This window comes from Scyliorhinus torazame, chromosome 22 (assembly GCF_047496885.1).
Source record: "Scyliorhinus torazame isolate Kashiwa2021f chromosome 22, sScyTor2.1, whole genome shotgun sequence".
In the NCBI taxonomy this organism is placed as follows: domain Eukaryota; kingdom Metazoa; phylum Chordata; class Chondrichthyes; order Carcharhiniformes; family Scyliorhinidae; genus Scyliorhinus; species Scyliorhinus torazame.
Window position 1 is genome coordinate 96334429 of NC_092728.1, and position 13192 is coordinate 96347620.

The window sequence follows — 13192 nt, forward strand, 5'->3', positions numbered from 1 at the left end:
ACATTGAATCACAGTGCAGAGTGTGAAAGGACAGTGTGTTAACCCATTGTATCACACAATGCCGAGTGTGAAAGGATAGTGTGTTAATCCATTGAATCACAGTGCAGAGTGTGAAAGGACAGTGTGTTAACCCATTGAATGAAAGAGTACCGAGTGTGAAACGACAGTGTGTTTACCCATTGAATCACAGTGCTGAGTGTGAAAGGACAGTGTGTTAGCCCATTGAATCACAGTGCAGAGTGTGAAAGGACAGTGTGTTAACCCATTGAAACACAGTACAGAGTGCGAAAGGAGAGTGCGTTATCCCACTGAAACACAGTGCAGTGTCAAAGGACAGTGTGTTAACTCATTGAATCACAGTGTAGAGTGTGCAAGGACCGTCTGTTAAGCCATTGAAACACAGTACACTGTGTGAATGGACAATGTGTTAGCCCATTGAATCACAATGGAGAGTGTGAAAGGACAGTCTGTTAACCCATTGAATCGCAATGCAGTGTGTGAATGGACAGTCTGTTAACCATTGAATCACAGTGCAGAGTGTGAAAGGTCAATGTGTTAACCCATTCAATCACAATGCAGCGTGTCAAAGGAGAGTGTGTTAACCCATTAAATCACAGTGCAGTGTGTGAAAGGACAGTGTGTTAACCCATTGAATCACACAGGACAGAGTGTGAAAGGACCGTATGTTAACCCATTGAATCACAATACAGTGAGTGAAAGGACAGTGTGTTAACCCATTGAATCACAATGCAGAGTGTGAAATGACAGCCTGTTAACCCATTGAATCTCAGTACAGAGTGTGAAAGGACAGTGTGTTAACCCACTGAATCACAGTACAGAGTGTGAAAGGACAGTGTGTTAACCCATTGTATCACACAATGCCGAGTGTGAAAGGACAGTGTGTTAACCCATTGAATCACAGTGCAGAGTGTGAAAGGACAGTGTGTTAACCCATTGAATGAAACAGTACCGAGTGTGAAACGACAGTGTGTTTACCCATTGAATCACAGTGCTGAGTGTGAAAGGACAGTGTGTTAACCCATTCAATCACAGTGCGGGGTGTGAAAGGACAGTGTGTTAGCCCATTGAATCACAGTGCAGAGTGTGAAAGGACAGTGTGTTAACCCATTGAAACACAGTACAGAGTGCGAAAGGAGAGTGTGTTAACCCACTGAAACACAGTGCAGTGTCAAAGGACAGTGTGTTAACTCATTGAATCACAGTGCAGAGTGTGAAAGGACAGTGTGTCAATTCATTGAATCACAGTACAGAGTGTGAAAGGACAGTGTGTTAACCCATTGAATCACAGTGCAGAGTGTGAAAGGACAATGTGTGAACACATTGAATCACAGTGCAGAGTGTGAATGGACAGTGTGTTAACCCATTGTATCACACAATGCCGAGTGTGAAAGGACAGTGTGTTAACCCATGGAAACACAGTGCAGACTGCGAAAGGGCAGTGTGTTAACCCCTTGAAACACAGTAGAGAGTGCGAAAGGAGAGTGTGGTATCTAATGGAAACACAGTGCAGTGACAAAGCGCAGTGTGTTAACTCATTGAATCACAGTGCAGAGTATGAAAGGACAGTGTTTGAACACATTGAATCACACAGTACCGAGTGTGAAAGGTCAATGTGTTAACCCATTGAATCACAGTGCAGTGTGTGAAAGGACAGTGTGTTAACCCATTGAAGCACACAGGACAGAGTGTGAAAGGATCGTATGTTAACCCATTGAATCACAATACAGTGAGTGAAAAGACAGTGTGTTAACCCTTTGAATCACGGTACAAAGTGTGAAGGGACAGTGTGTTAACCCATTGAATCACAGTGCAGAGTGTGTATGGACAGTGTGTTAACCCATTGAAACACAGTACACTGTGTGAATGGATAGTGTGTTAACCCATTGACTCACAGTGCAGAGTGATAACGGACAGTGTTTTAACCCATTGAATCACAGAACAGAGTGTGAAAGGACAGTGTGTTATCCCATTGAATCACAGTGCAGAATGTGAAAGGACGGTGTGTTAACCCATTGAATCACAGTGCAGAGTGTGTATGGACAGTGTGTTAACCCATTGAAACACAGTACACTGTGTGAATGGATAGTGTGTTAACCCATTGACTCACAGTGCAGAGTGATAACGGACAGTGTGTTAACCCATTGAATCACAGAACAGAGTGTGAAAGGACAGTGTGTTATCCCATTTAATCACAGTGCAGAATGTGAAAGGACGGTGTGTTAACCCATTGAATCACAGTACAGAGTGAAAGGACAGTGTGTTAACCCATTGAATCACAGTGCAGAGTGCGAAAGGAAAGTGTGTTAACCCACTGAATCACTGTGCAGACTGTGAAAGGACAGTGTGTTATCCGGGTGAATCACAGAGCAGAGTGCGAAAGGAAAGTGTGTTAACCCGTTGAATCACAGTGCGGGGTGTGAAATGACAGTGTGTTAACCCATTGAATCACAGTGCTGAGTGCGAAGGGACAGTGTTTAAACCCATTGAATCACAGTGCAGAGTGTGAAAAGACAGTGTGTTAACCCATTGAAAAACAGTGCAGAGTGCGAAAGGTCAGTGTGTTAACCCATTGAAACACAGTACAGAGTGCTAAAGGAGAGTGTGTTATCCCATTGAAACACAGTGCAGAGTGTGAAAGGGCAGTCTGTTAACCCATTGTATCACACAGTGCCGAGTGTGAAAGGAGAGTGTGTGAACCCATTGAATCACAGTGCCGAGTGTGAAAGGAGAGTGTGTTAACCGATTGAATCACAGTGCAGAGTGTGAAAGGTCAATGTGTTAACCCATTAAATCACAGTGCAGAATGTGAAAGGACAGTGTGTTAACCCATTGAATCACAGTACAGAGTGAAAGGACAGTGTGTTAACCCATTGAATCACTGTACAGAGTTTGAAATGACAGTGTGTTAACCCATTGAATCACAATGCAATGTGTGCAATGACAGTGTGATAACCCTTTGAATCAGTGCAGCGTGTGAAAGGGCAGTGTGTTAACCCATTGAAACACAGTACACTGTGTGAATCGACAGTGTGTTAACCCATTGAATCACAGTACACTGTGTGAATGGACAGTGTGTTAACCCATTGAAACACAGTACACTGTGTGAATGGACAGTGTGTTAACCCATTGAATCACAGTGCAGAGTGAGAAAGGACAGTGTGTTAACCCATTGAAACACAGTACACTGTGTCAATGGACATTGGGTTAACCCATTGAATCACAGTACAGAGTGTGAAAGGACAGTGTGTTAACCCATTGAATCACAGTGCAGAGTGTGAAAGGACAGTGTGTTAACCAATTAAATCACAGTACAGAGTGAAAGGAAAGTATGTTAACCCATTGAATCACAGTGCAGAGTGCGAAAGGAAAGTGTGTTAAACCACTGAATCACTGTGCAGACTGTGAAAGGACAGTGTGTTATCCCATTGAATCACAGTGCTGAGTGCGAAGGGACAGTGTGTTAACCCATTAAATCACAGTGCAGAGTGTGAAAAGACAGTGTGTTAACCCATTGAAACACAGTGCAGAGTGCGAAAGTGCAGTGTGTTAACCCATTGAAACACAGTACATAGTGCTAAAGGAGATTGTGTTATCCCATTGAATCACAGTGCAGAGTGTAAATGGACAGTCTATTAACCCATTGAATCACAGTGCAGAGTGTGAAAGGACAGTCTGTTAACCCATTGAATCGCCATGCAGCGTGTCAAAGACAGTGTGTTAACCCATTAAATCACAGTGCAGTGTGTGAAAGGATGTGTGTTAACCCATTGAATCACACAGGACAGAGTGTGAAAGGACCGTATGTTAACCCATTGAATCACAGTACAGTAAGTGAAAGGACAGTGTGTTAACCCTTTGAATCACAGTACATATTGTGAAGGGACAGTGTGTTAACCCATTGAATCACAGTGCAGAGTACGAAAGAAAAGTGTGTTAACCCGTTGAATCACAGTGCGGGGTGTGAAATGACAGTCTGTTTACCCATTGAATCGCAATGCAGTGTGTGAATGGACAGTCTGTTAACCCATTGAATCACAGTGCAGAGTGTGAAAGGTCAATGTGTTAACCCATTCAATCACAATGCAGCGTGTCAAAGGACAGTGTGTTAACCCATTAAATCACAGTGCAGTGTGTGAAATGACAGTGTGTTAACCCATTGAATCACTCAGGACAGAGTGTGAAAGGACCGTATGTTAACCCATTGAATCACAATACAGTGAGTGAAAGGACAGTGTGTTAACCCTTTGAATCACAGTACATATTGTGAAGGGACAGTGTGTTAACCCATTGAATCACAGCGCAGAGTGTGCAAGGACCGTCTGTTAACCCATTGAAACACAGTACACTGTGTGAATGGACAATGTGTTAGCCCATTGAATCACAGTGCAGAGTGTGAAAGGACAGTCTGTTAACCCATTGAATCGCAATGCAGTGTGTGAATGGACAGTCTGTTAACCATTGAATCACAGTGCAGAGTGTGAAAGGTCAATGTATTAACCCATTCAATCACAATGCAGCGTGTCAAAGGACAGTGTGTTAACCCATTAAATCACAGTGCAGTGTGTGAAAGGACAGTGTGTTAACCCATAGAATCACACAGGACAGAGTGTGAAAGGACCGTATGTTAACCCATTGAATCACAATACAGTGAGTGAAAGGACAATGTGTTAACCCATTGAATAACGGTACAAACTGTGAAGGGACAGCGTGTTAATCCATTGAATCACAGTACAGAGTGTGAAAGGATAGTGTGTTAACCCATTGAATCACAGTGCAGAGTGTGAAAGGACAATGTGTGAACAGATTGAATCACAGTGCAGAGTGTGAAAGGACAGTGTGTTAACCCATTGTATCACACAATGCCGAGTGTGAACGGACAGTGTGTTAACCCATTGAATCACAGTGCAGAGTTTGAAAGGACAATGTGTTAACCCATTGAATGACACAGTACCGAGTGTGAAAGGACAGTGTGTTTACCCATTGAATCACAGTCCTGAGTGCGAAGGGACCGTGTGTTAACCCATTGAATCACAGTGCAGAGTTTGAAAAGACAGTGTGTTAACCCATTGAAACACAGTGCAGAGTGCGAAAGTGCAGTGTGTTAACCCATTGAAACACAGTACAGAGTGCTAAAGGAGAGTGTGTTATCCCATTGAAACACATTGCAGAGTGTGAAAGGACAGTCTGTTAACCCATTGAGTCGCAAGCAGTGTGTGAATGGACAGTCTGTTAATACATTGAATCACAGTGCAGAGTGTGAAAGGACAGTTTGTTAACCAATTGAATCGCAATGCAGCGTGTCAAAGGACAGTGTGTTAACCCCTTAAATCACAGTGCAGTGTGTGAAAGGACAGTGTGTTAACCCATTGAATCACAATACAGTGAGTGAAAGGACAGTGTGTTAACCCTTTGAATCACGGTACAAAGTGTGAAGGGACAGTGTGTTAACCCATTGAATCACAGTGCAGAGTGTGAAATGACAGTCTGTTAACCCATTGAATCTCAGTACAGAGTGTGAAAGGACAGTGTGTTAACCCACTGAATCACAGTACAGAGTGTGAAAGGACAGTGTGTTAACCCATTGTATCACACAATGCCGAGTGTGAAAGGATAGTGTGTTAACCCATTGAATCACAGTGCAGAGTGTGAAAGGACAGTGTGTTAACCCATTGAATGAAACAGTACCGAGTGTGAAAGGACAGTGTGTTAACCCATTCAATCACAATGCAGCGTGTCAAAGGACAGTGTGTTAACCCATTAAATCACAGTGCAGTGTGTGAAAGGACAGTGTGTTAACCCATTGAATCACACAGGACAGAGTGTGAAAGGACCGTATGTTAACCCATTAAATCACAGTGCAGTGTGTGAAAGGACAGTGTGTTAACCCATTGAATCACACAGGACAGAGTGTGAAAGGACCATATGTTTACCCATTGAATCACAATACAGTGAGTGAAAGGACAGTGTCTTAACCCTTTGAATCACGGTACAAAGTGTGAAGGGACAGTGTGTTAACCCATTGAATCACACTGCAGAGAGTGAAAGGTCAGTGTGTTAATTCATTGAATCACAGTACAGAGTGTGAAAGGAGAGTGTGTTAACCCATTGAATCACAGTGCAGAGTGTGAAAGGACAATGTGTGAACACATTGAATCACAGTGCAGAGTGTGAAAGGACAGTGTGTTAACCCATTGTATCACACAATGCCGAGTGTGAAAGGATAGTGTGTTAATCCATTGAATCACAGTGCAGAGTGTGAAAGGACAGTGTGTTAACCCATTGAATGAAAGAGTACCGAGTGTGAAACGACAGTGTGTTTACCCATTGAATCACAGTGCTGAGTGTGAAAGGACAGTGTGTTAGCCCATTGAATCACAGTGCAGAGTGTGAAAGGACAGTGTGTTAACCCATTGAAACACAGTACAGAGTGCGAAAGGAGAGTGTGTTAACCCACTGAAACACAGTGCAGTGTCAAAGGACAGTGTGTTAACTCATTGAATCACAGTGCAGAGTGTGAAAGGACAGTGTGTCAATTCATTGAATCACAGTACAGAGTGTGAAAGGACAGTGTGTTAACCCATTGAATCACAGTGCAGAGTGTGAAAGGACAATGTGTGAACACATTGAATCACAGTGCAGAGTGTGAATGGACAGTGTGTTAACCCATTGTATCACACAATGCCGAGTGTGAAAGGACAGTGTGTTAACCCATGGAAACACAGTGCAGACTGCGAAAGGGCAGTGTGTTAACCCCTTGAAACACAGTAGAGAGTGCGAAAGGAGAGTGTGGTATCTAATTGAAACACAGTGCAGTGACAAAGCGCAGTGTGTTAACTCATTGAATCACAGTGCAGAGTATGAAAGGACAGTGTTTGAACACATTGAATCACACAGTACCGAGTGTGAAAGGTCAATGTGTTAACCCATTGAATCACAGTGCAGTGTGTGAAAGGACAGTGTGTTAACCCATTGAAGCACACAGGACAGAGTGTGAAAGGATCGTATGTTAACCCATTGAATCACAATACAGTGAGTGAAAAGACAGTGTGTTAACCCTTTGAATCACGGTACAAAGTGTGAAGGGACAGTGTGTTAACCCATTGAATCACAGTGCAGAGTGTGTATGGACAGTGTGTTAACCCATTGAAACACAGTACACTGTGTGAATGGATAGTGTGTTAACCCATTGACTCACAGTGCAGAGTGATAACGGACAGTGTTTTAACCCATTGAATCACAGAACAGAGTGTGAAAGGACAGTGTGTTATCCCATTGAATCACAGTGCAGAATGTGAAAGGACGGTGTGTTAACCCATTGAATCACAGTGCAGAGTGTGTATGGACAGTGTGTTAACCCATTGAAACACAGTACACTGTGTGAATGGATAGTGTGTTAACCCGTTGACTCACAGTGCAGAGTGATAACGGACAGTGTGTTAACCCATTGAATCACAGAACAGAGTGTGAAAGGACAGTGTGTTATCCCATTTAATCACAGTGCAGAATGTGAAAGGACGGTGTGTTAACCCATTGAATCACAGTACAGAGTGAAAGGACAGTGTGTTAACCCATTGAATCACAGTGCAGAGTGCGAAAGGAAAGTGTGTTAACCCACTGAATCACTGTGCAGACTGTGAAAGGACAGTGTGTTATCCGGGTGAATCACAGAGCAGAGTGCGAAAGGAAAGTGTGTTAACCCGTTGAATCACAGTGCTGAGTGTGAAGGGACAGTGTTTAAACCCATTGAATCACAGTGCAGAGTGTGAAAAGACAGTGTGTTAACCCATTGAAAAACAGTGCAGAGTGCGAAAGGTCAGTGTGTTAACCCATTGAAACACAGTACAGAGTGCTAAAGGAGAGTGTGTTATCCCATTGAAACACAGTGCAGAGTGTGAAAGGGCAGTCTGTTAACCCATTGTATCACACAGTGCCGAGTGTGAAAGGAGAGTGTGTGAACCCATTGAATCACAGTGCCGAGTGTGAAAGGAGAGTGTGTTAACCGATTGAATCACAGTGCAGAGTGTGAAAGGTCAATGTGTTAACCCATTAAATCACAGTGCAGAATGTGAAAGGACAGTGTGTTAACCCATTGAATCACAGTACAGAGTGAAAGGACAGTGTGTTAACCCATTGAATCACTGTACAGAGTTTGAAATGACAGTGTGTTAACCCATTGAATCACAATGCAATGTGTGCAATGACAGTGTGATAACCCTTTGAATCAGTGCAGCGTGTGAAAGGGCAGTGTGTTAACCCATTGAAACACAGTACACTGTGTGAATCGACAGTGTGTTAACCCATTGAATCACAGTACACTGTGTGAATGGACAGTGTGTTAACCCATTGAAACACAGTACACTGTGTGAATGGACAGTGTGTTAACCCATTGAATCACAGTGCAGAGTGAGAAAGGACAGTGTGTTAACCCATTGAATCACAGTGCTGAGTGCGAAGGGACAGTGTGTTAACCCATTAAATCACAGTGCAGAGTGTGAAAAGACAGTGTGTTAACCCATTGAAACACAGTGCAGAGTGCGAAAGTGCAGTGTGTTAACCCATTGAAACACAGTACAGAGTGCTAAAGGAGATTGTGTTATCCCATTGAATCACAGTGCAGAGTGTAAATGGACAGTCTGTTAACCCATTGAATCACAGTGCAGAGTGTGAAAGGACAGTCTGTTAACCCATTGAATCGCAATGCAGCGTGTCAAAGACAGTGTGTTAACCCATTAAATCACAGTGCAGTGTGTGAAAGGATGTGTGTTAACCCATTGAATCACACAGGACAGAGTGTGAAAGGACCGTATGTTAACCCATTGAATCACAGTACAGTAAGTGAAAGGACAGTGTGTTAACCCTTTGAATCACAGTACATATTGTGAAGGGACAGTGTGTTAACCCATTGAATCACAGTGCAGAGTACGAAAGAAAAGTGTGTTAACCCGTTGAATCACAGTGCGGGGTGTGAAATGACAGTCTGTTTACCCATTGAATCGCAATGCAGTGTGTGAATGGACAGTCTGTTAACCCATTGAATCACAGTGCAGAGTGTGAAAGGTCAATGTGTTAACCCATTCAATCACAATGCAGCGTGTCAAAGGACAGTGTGTTAACCCATTAAATCACAGTGCAGTGTGTGAAATGACAGTGTGTTAACCCATTGAATCACACAGGACAGAGTGTGAAAGGACCGTATGTTAACCCATTGAATCACAATACAGTGAGTGAAAGGACAGTGTGTTAACCCTTTGAATCACAGTACATATTGTGAAGGGACAGTGTGTTAACCCATTGAATCACAGCGCAGAGTGTGCAAGGACCGTCTGTTAACCCATTGAAACACAGTACACTGTGTGAATGGACAATGTGTTAGCCCATTGAATCACAGTGCAGAGTGTGAAAGGACAGTCTGTTAACCCATTGAAGCACACAGGACAGAGTGTGAAAGGATCGTATGTTAACCCATTGAATCACAATACAGTTAGTGAAAAGACAGTGTGTTAACCCTTTGAATCACGGTACAAAGTGTGAAGGGACAGTGTGTTAACCCATTGAATCACAGTGCAGAGTGTGTATGGACAGTGTGTTAACCCATTGACTCACAGTGCAGAGTGATAACGGACAGTGTTTTAACCCATTGAATCACAGAACAGAGTGTGAAAGGACAGTGTGTTATCCCATTGAATCACAGTGCAGAATGTGAAAGGACGGTGTGTTAACCCATTGAATCACAGTGCAGAGTGTGTATGGACAGTGTGTTAACCCATTGAAACACAGTACACTGTGTGAATGGATAGTGTGTTAACCCATTGACTCACAGTGCAGAGTGATAACGGACAGTGTGTTAACCCATTGAATCACAGAACAGAGTGTGAAAGGACAGTGTGTTATCCCATTTAATCACAGTACAGAATGTGAAAGGACGGTGTGTTAACCCATTGAATCACAGTACAGAGTGAAAGGACAGTGTGTTAACCCATTGAATCACAGTGCAGAGTGCGAAAGGAAAGTGTGTTAACCCACTGAATCACTGTGCAGACTGTGAAAGGACAGTGTGTTATCCGGGTGAATCACAGAGCAGAGTGCGAAAGGAAAGTGTGTTAACCCGTTGAATCACAGTGCGGGGTGTGAAATGACAGTGTGTTAACCCATTGAATCACAGTGCTGAGTGCGAAGGGACAGTGTTTAAACCCATTGAATCACAGTGCAGAGTGTGAAAAGACAGTGTGTTAACCCATTGAAAAACAGTGCAGAGTGCGAAAGGTCAGTGTGTTAACCCATTGAAACACAGTACAGAGTGCTAAAGGAGAGTGTGTTATCCCATTGAAACACAGTGCAGAGTGTGAAAGGGCAGTCTGTTAACCCATTGTATCACACAGTGCCGAGTGTGAAAGGAGAGTGTGTGAACCCATTGAATCACAGTGCCGAGTGTGAAAGGAGAGTGTGTTAACCGATTGAATCACAGTGCAGAGTGTGAAAGGTCAATGTGTTAACCCATTAAATCACAGTGCAGAATGTGAAAGGACAGTGTGTTAACCCATTGAATCACAGTACAGAGTGAAAGGACAGTGTGTTAACCCATTGAATCACTGTACAGAGTTTGAAATGACAGTGTGTTAACCCATTGAATCACAATGCAATGTGTGCAATGACAGTGTGATAACCCTTTGAATCAGTGCAGCGTGTGAAAGGGCAGTGTGTTAACCCATTGAAACACAGTACACTGTGTGAATCGACAGTGTGTTAACCCATTGAATCACAGTACACTGTGTGAATGGACAGTGTGTTAACCCATTGAAACACAGTACACTGTGTGAATGGACAGTGTGTTAACCCATTGAATCACAGTGCAGAGTGAGAAAGGACAGTGTGTTAACCCATTGAATCACAGTGCAGAGTGTGAAAGGACAGTGTGTTAACCAATTAAATCACAGTACAGAGTGAAAGGAAAGTATGTTAACCCATTGAATCACAGTGCAGAGTGCGAAAGGAAAGTGTGTTAAACCACTGAATCACTGTGCAGACTGTGAAAGGACAGTGTGTTATCCCATTGAATCACAGTGCTGAGTGCGAAGGGACAGTGTGTTAACCCATTAAATCACAGTGCAGAGTGTGAAAAGACAGTGTGTTAACCCATTGAAACACAGTGCAGAGTGCGAAAGTGCAGTGTGTTAACCCATTGAAACACAGTACATAGTGCTAAAGGAGATTGTGTTATCCCATTGAATCACAGTGCAGAGTGTAAATGGACAGTCTGTTAACCCATTGAATCGCCATGCAGCGTGTCAAAGACAGTGTGTTAACCCATTAAATCACAGTGCAGTGTGTGAAAGGACAGTCTGTTAACCCATTGAATCGCCATGCAGCGTGTCAAAGACAGTGTGTTAACCCATTAAATCACAGTGCAGTGTGTGAAAGGATGTGTGTTAACCCATTGAATCACACAGGACAGAGTGTGAAAGGACCGTATGTTAACCCATTGAATCACAGTACAGTAAGTGAAAGGACAGTGTGTTAACCCTTTGAATCACAGTACATATTGTGAAGGGACAGTGTGTTAACCCATTGAATCACAGTGCAGAGTACGAAAGAAAAGTGTGTTAACCCGTTGAATCACAGTGCGGGGTGTGAAATGACAGTCTGTTTACCCATTGAATCGCAATGCAGTGTGTGAATGGACAGTCTGTTAACCCATTGAATCACAGTGCAGAGTGTGAAAGGTCAATGTGTTAACCCATTCAATCACAATGCAGCGTGTCAAAGGACAGTGTGTTAACCCATTAAATCACAGTGCAGTGTGTGAAATGACAGTGTGTTAACCCATTGAATCACTCAGGACAGAGTGTGAAAGGACCGTATGTTAACCCATTGAATCACAATACAGTGAGTGAAAGGACAGTGTGTTAACCCTTTGAATCACAGTACATATTGTGAAGGGACAGTGTGTTAACCCATTGAATCACAGCGCAGAGTGTGCAAGGACCGTCTGTTAACCCATTGAAACACAGTACACTGTGTGAATGGACAATGTGTTAGCCCATTGAATCACAGTGCAGAGTGTGAAAGGACAGTCTGTTAACCCATTGAATCGCAATGCAGTGTGTGAATGGACAGTCTGTTAACCATTGAATCACAGTGCAGAGTGTGAAAGGTCAATGTATTAACCCATTCAATCACAATGCAGCGTGTCAAAGGACAGTGTGTTAACCCATTAAATCACAGTGCAGTGTGTGAAAGGACAGTGTGTTAACCCATAGAATCACACAGGACAGAGTGTGAAAGGACCGTATGTTAACCCATTGAATCACAATACAGTGAGTGAAAGGACAATGTGTTAACCCATTGAATAACGGTACAAACTGTGAAGGGACAGCGTGTTAATCCATTGAATCACAGTACAGAGTGTGAAAGGATAGTGTGTTAACCCATTGAATCACAGTGCAGAGTGTGAAAGGACAATGTGTGAACAGATTGAATCACAGTGCAGAGTGTGAAAGGACAGTGTGTTAACCCATTGTATCACACAATGCCGAGTGTGAACGGACAGTGTGTTAACCCATTGAATCACAGTGCAGAGTTTGAAAGGACAATGTGTTAACCCATTGAATGACACAGTACCGAGTGTGAAAGGACAGTGTGTTTACCCATTGAATCACAGTCCTGAGTGCGAAGGGACCGTGTGTTAACCCATTGAATCACAGTGCAGAGTTTGAAAAGACAGTGTGTTAACCCATTGAAACACAGTGCAGAGTGCGAAAGTGCAGTGTGTTAACCCATTGAAACACAGTACAGAGTGCTAAAGGAGAGTGTGTTATCCCATTGAAACACATTGCAGAGTGTGAAAGGACAGTCTGTTAACCCATTGAGTCGCAAGCAGTGTGTGAATGGACAGTCTGTTAATACATTGAATCACAGTGCAGAGTGTGAAAGGACAGTTTGTTAACCAATTGAATCGCAATGCAGCGTGTCAAAGGACAGTGTGTTAACCCCTTAAATCACAGTGCAGTGTGTGAAAGGACAGTGTGTTAACCCATTGAATCACAATACAGTGAGTGAAAGGACAGTGTGTTAACCCTTTGAATCACGGTACAAAGTGTGAAGGGACAGTGTGTTAACCCATTGAATCACAGTGCAGAGTGTGAAATGACAGTCTGTTAACCCATTGAATCTC

At 43.1% G+C, this 13192-nt stretch overlaps 1 protein-coding gene across 2 annotated transcripts in view; it reads right to left on the reverse strand.

Moving 5' to 3' along the window:
* The window catches only part of prdm12b (PR domain containing 12b), a 170393-nt gene that overhangs the window by 60915 nt on the left and 96286 nt on the right, over positions 1-13192 (reverse strand). The gene's annotated exons all lie outside the window — the stretch shown is intronic.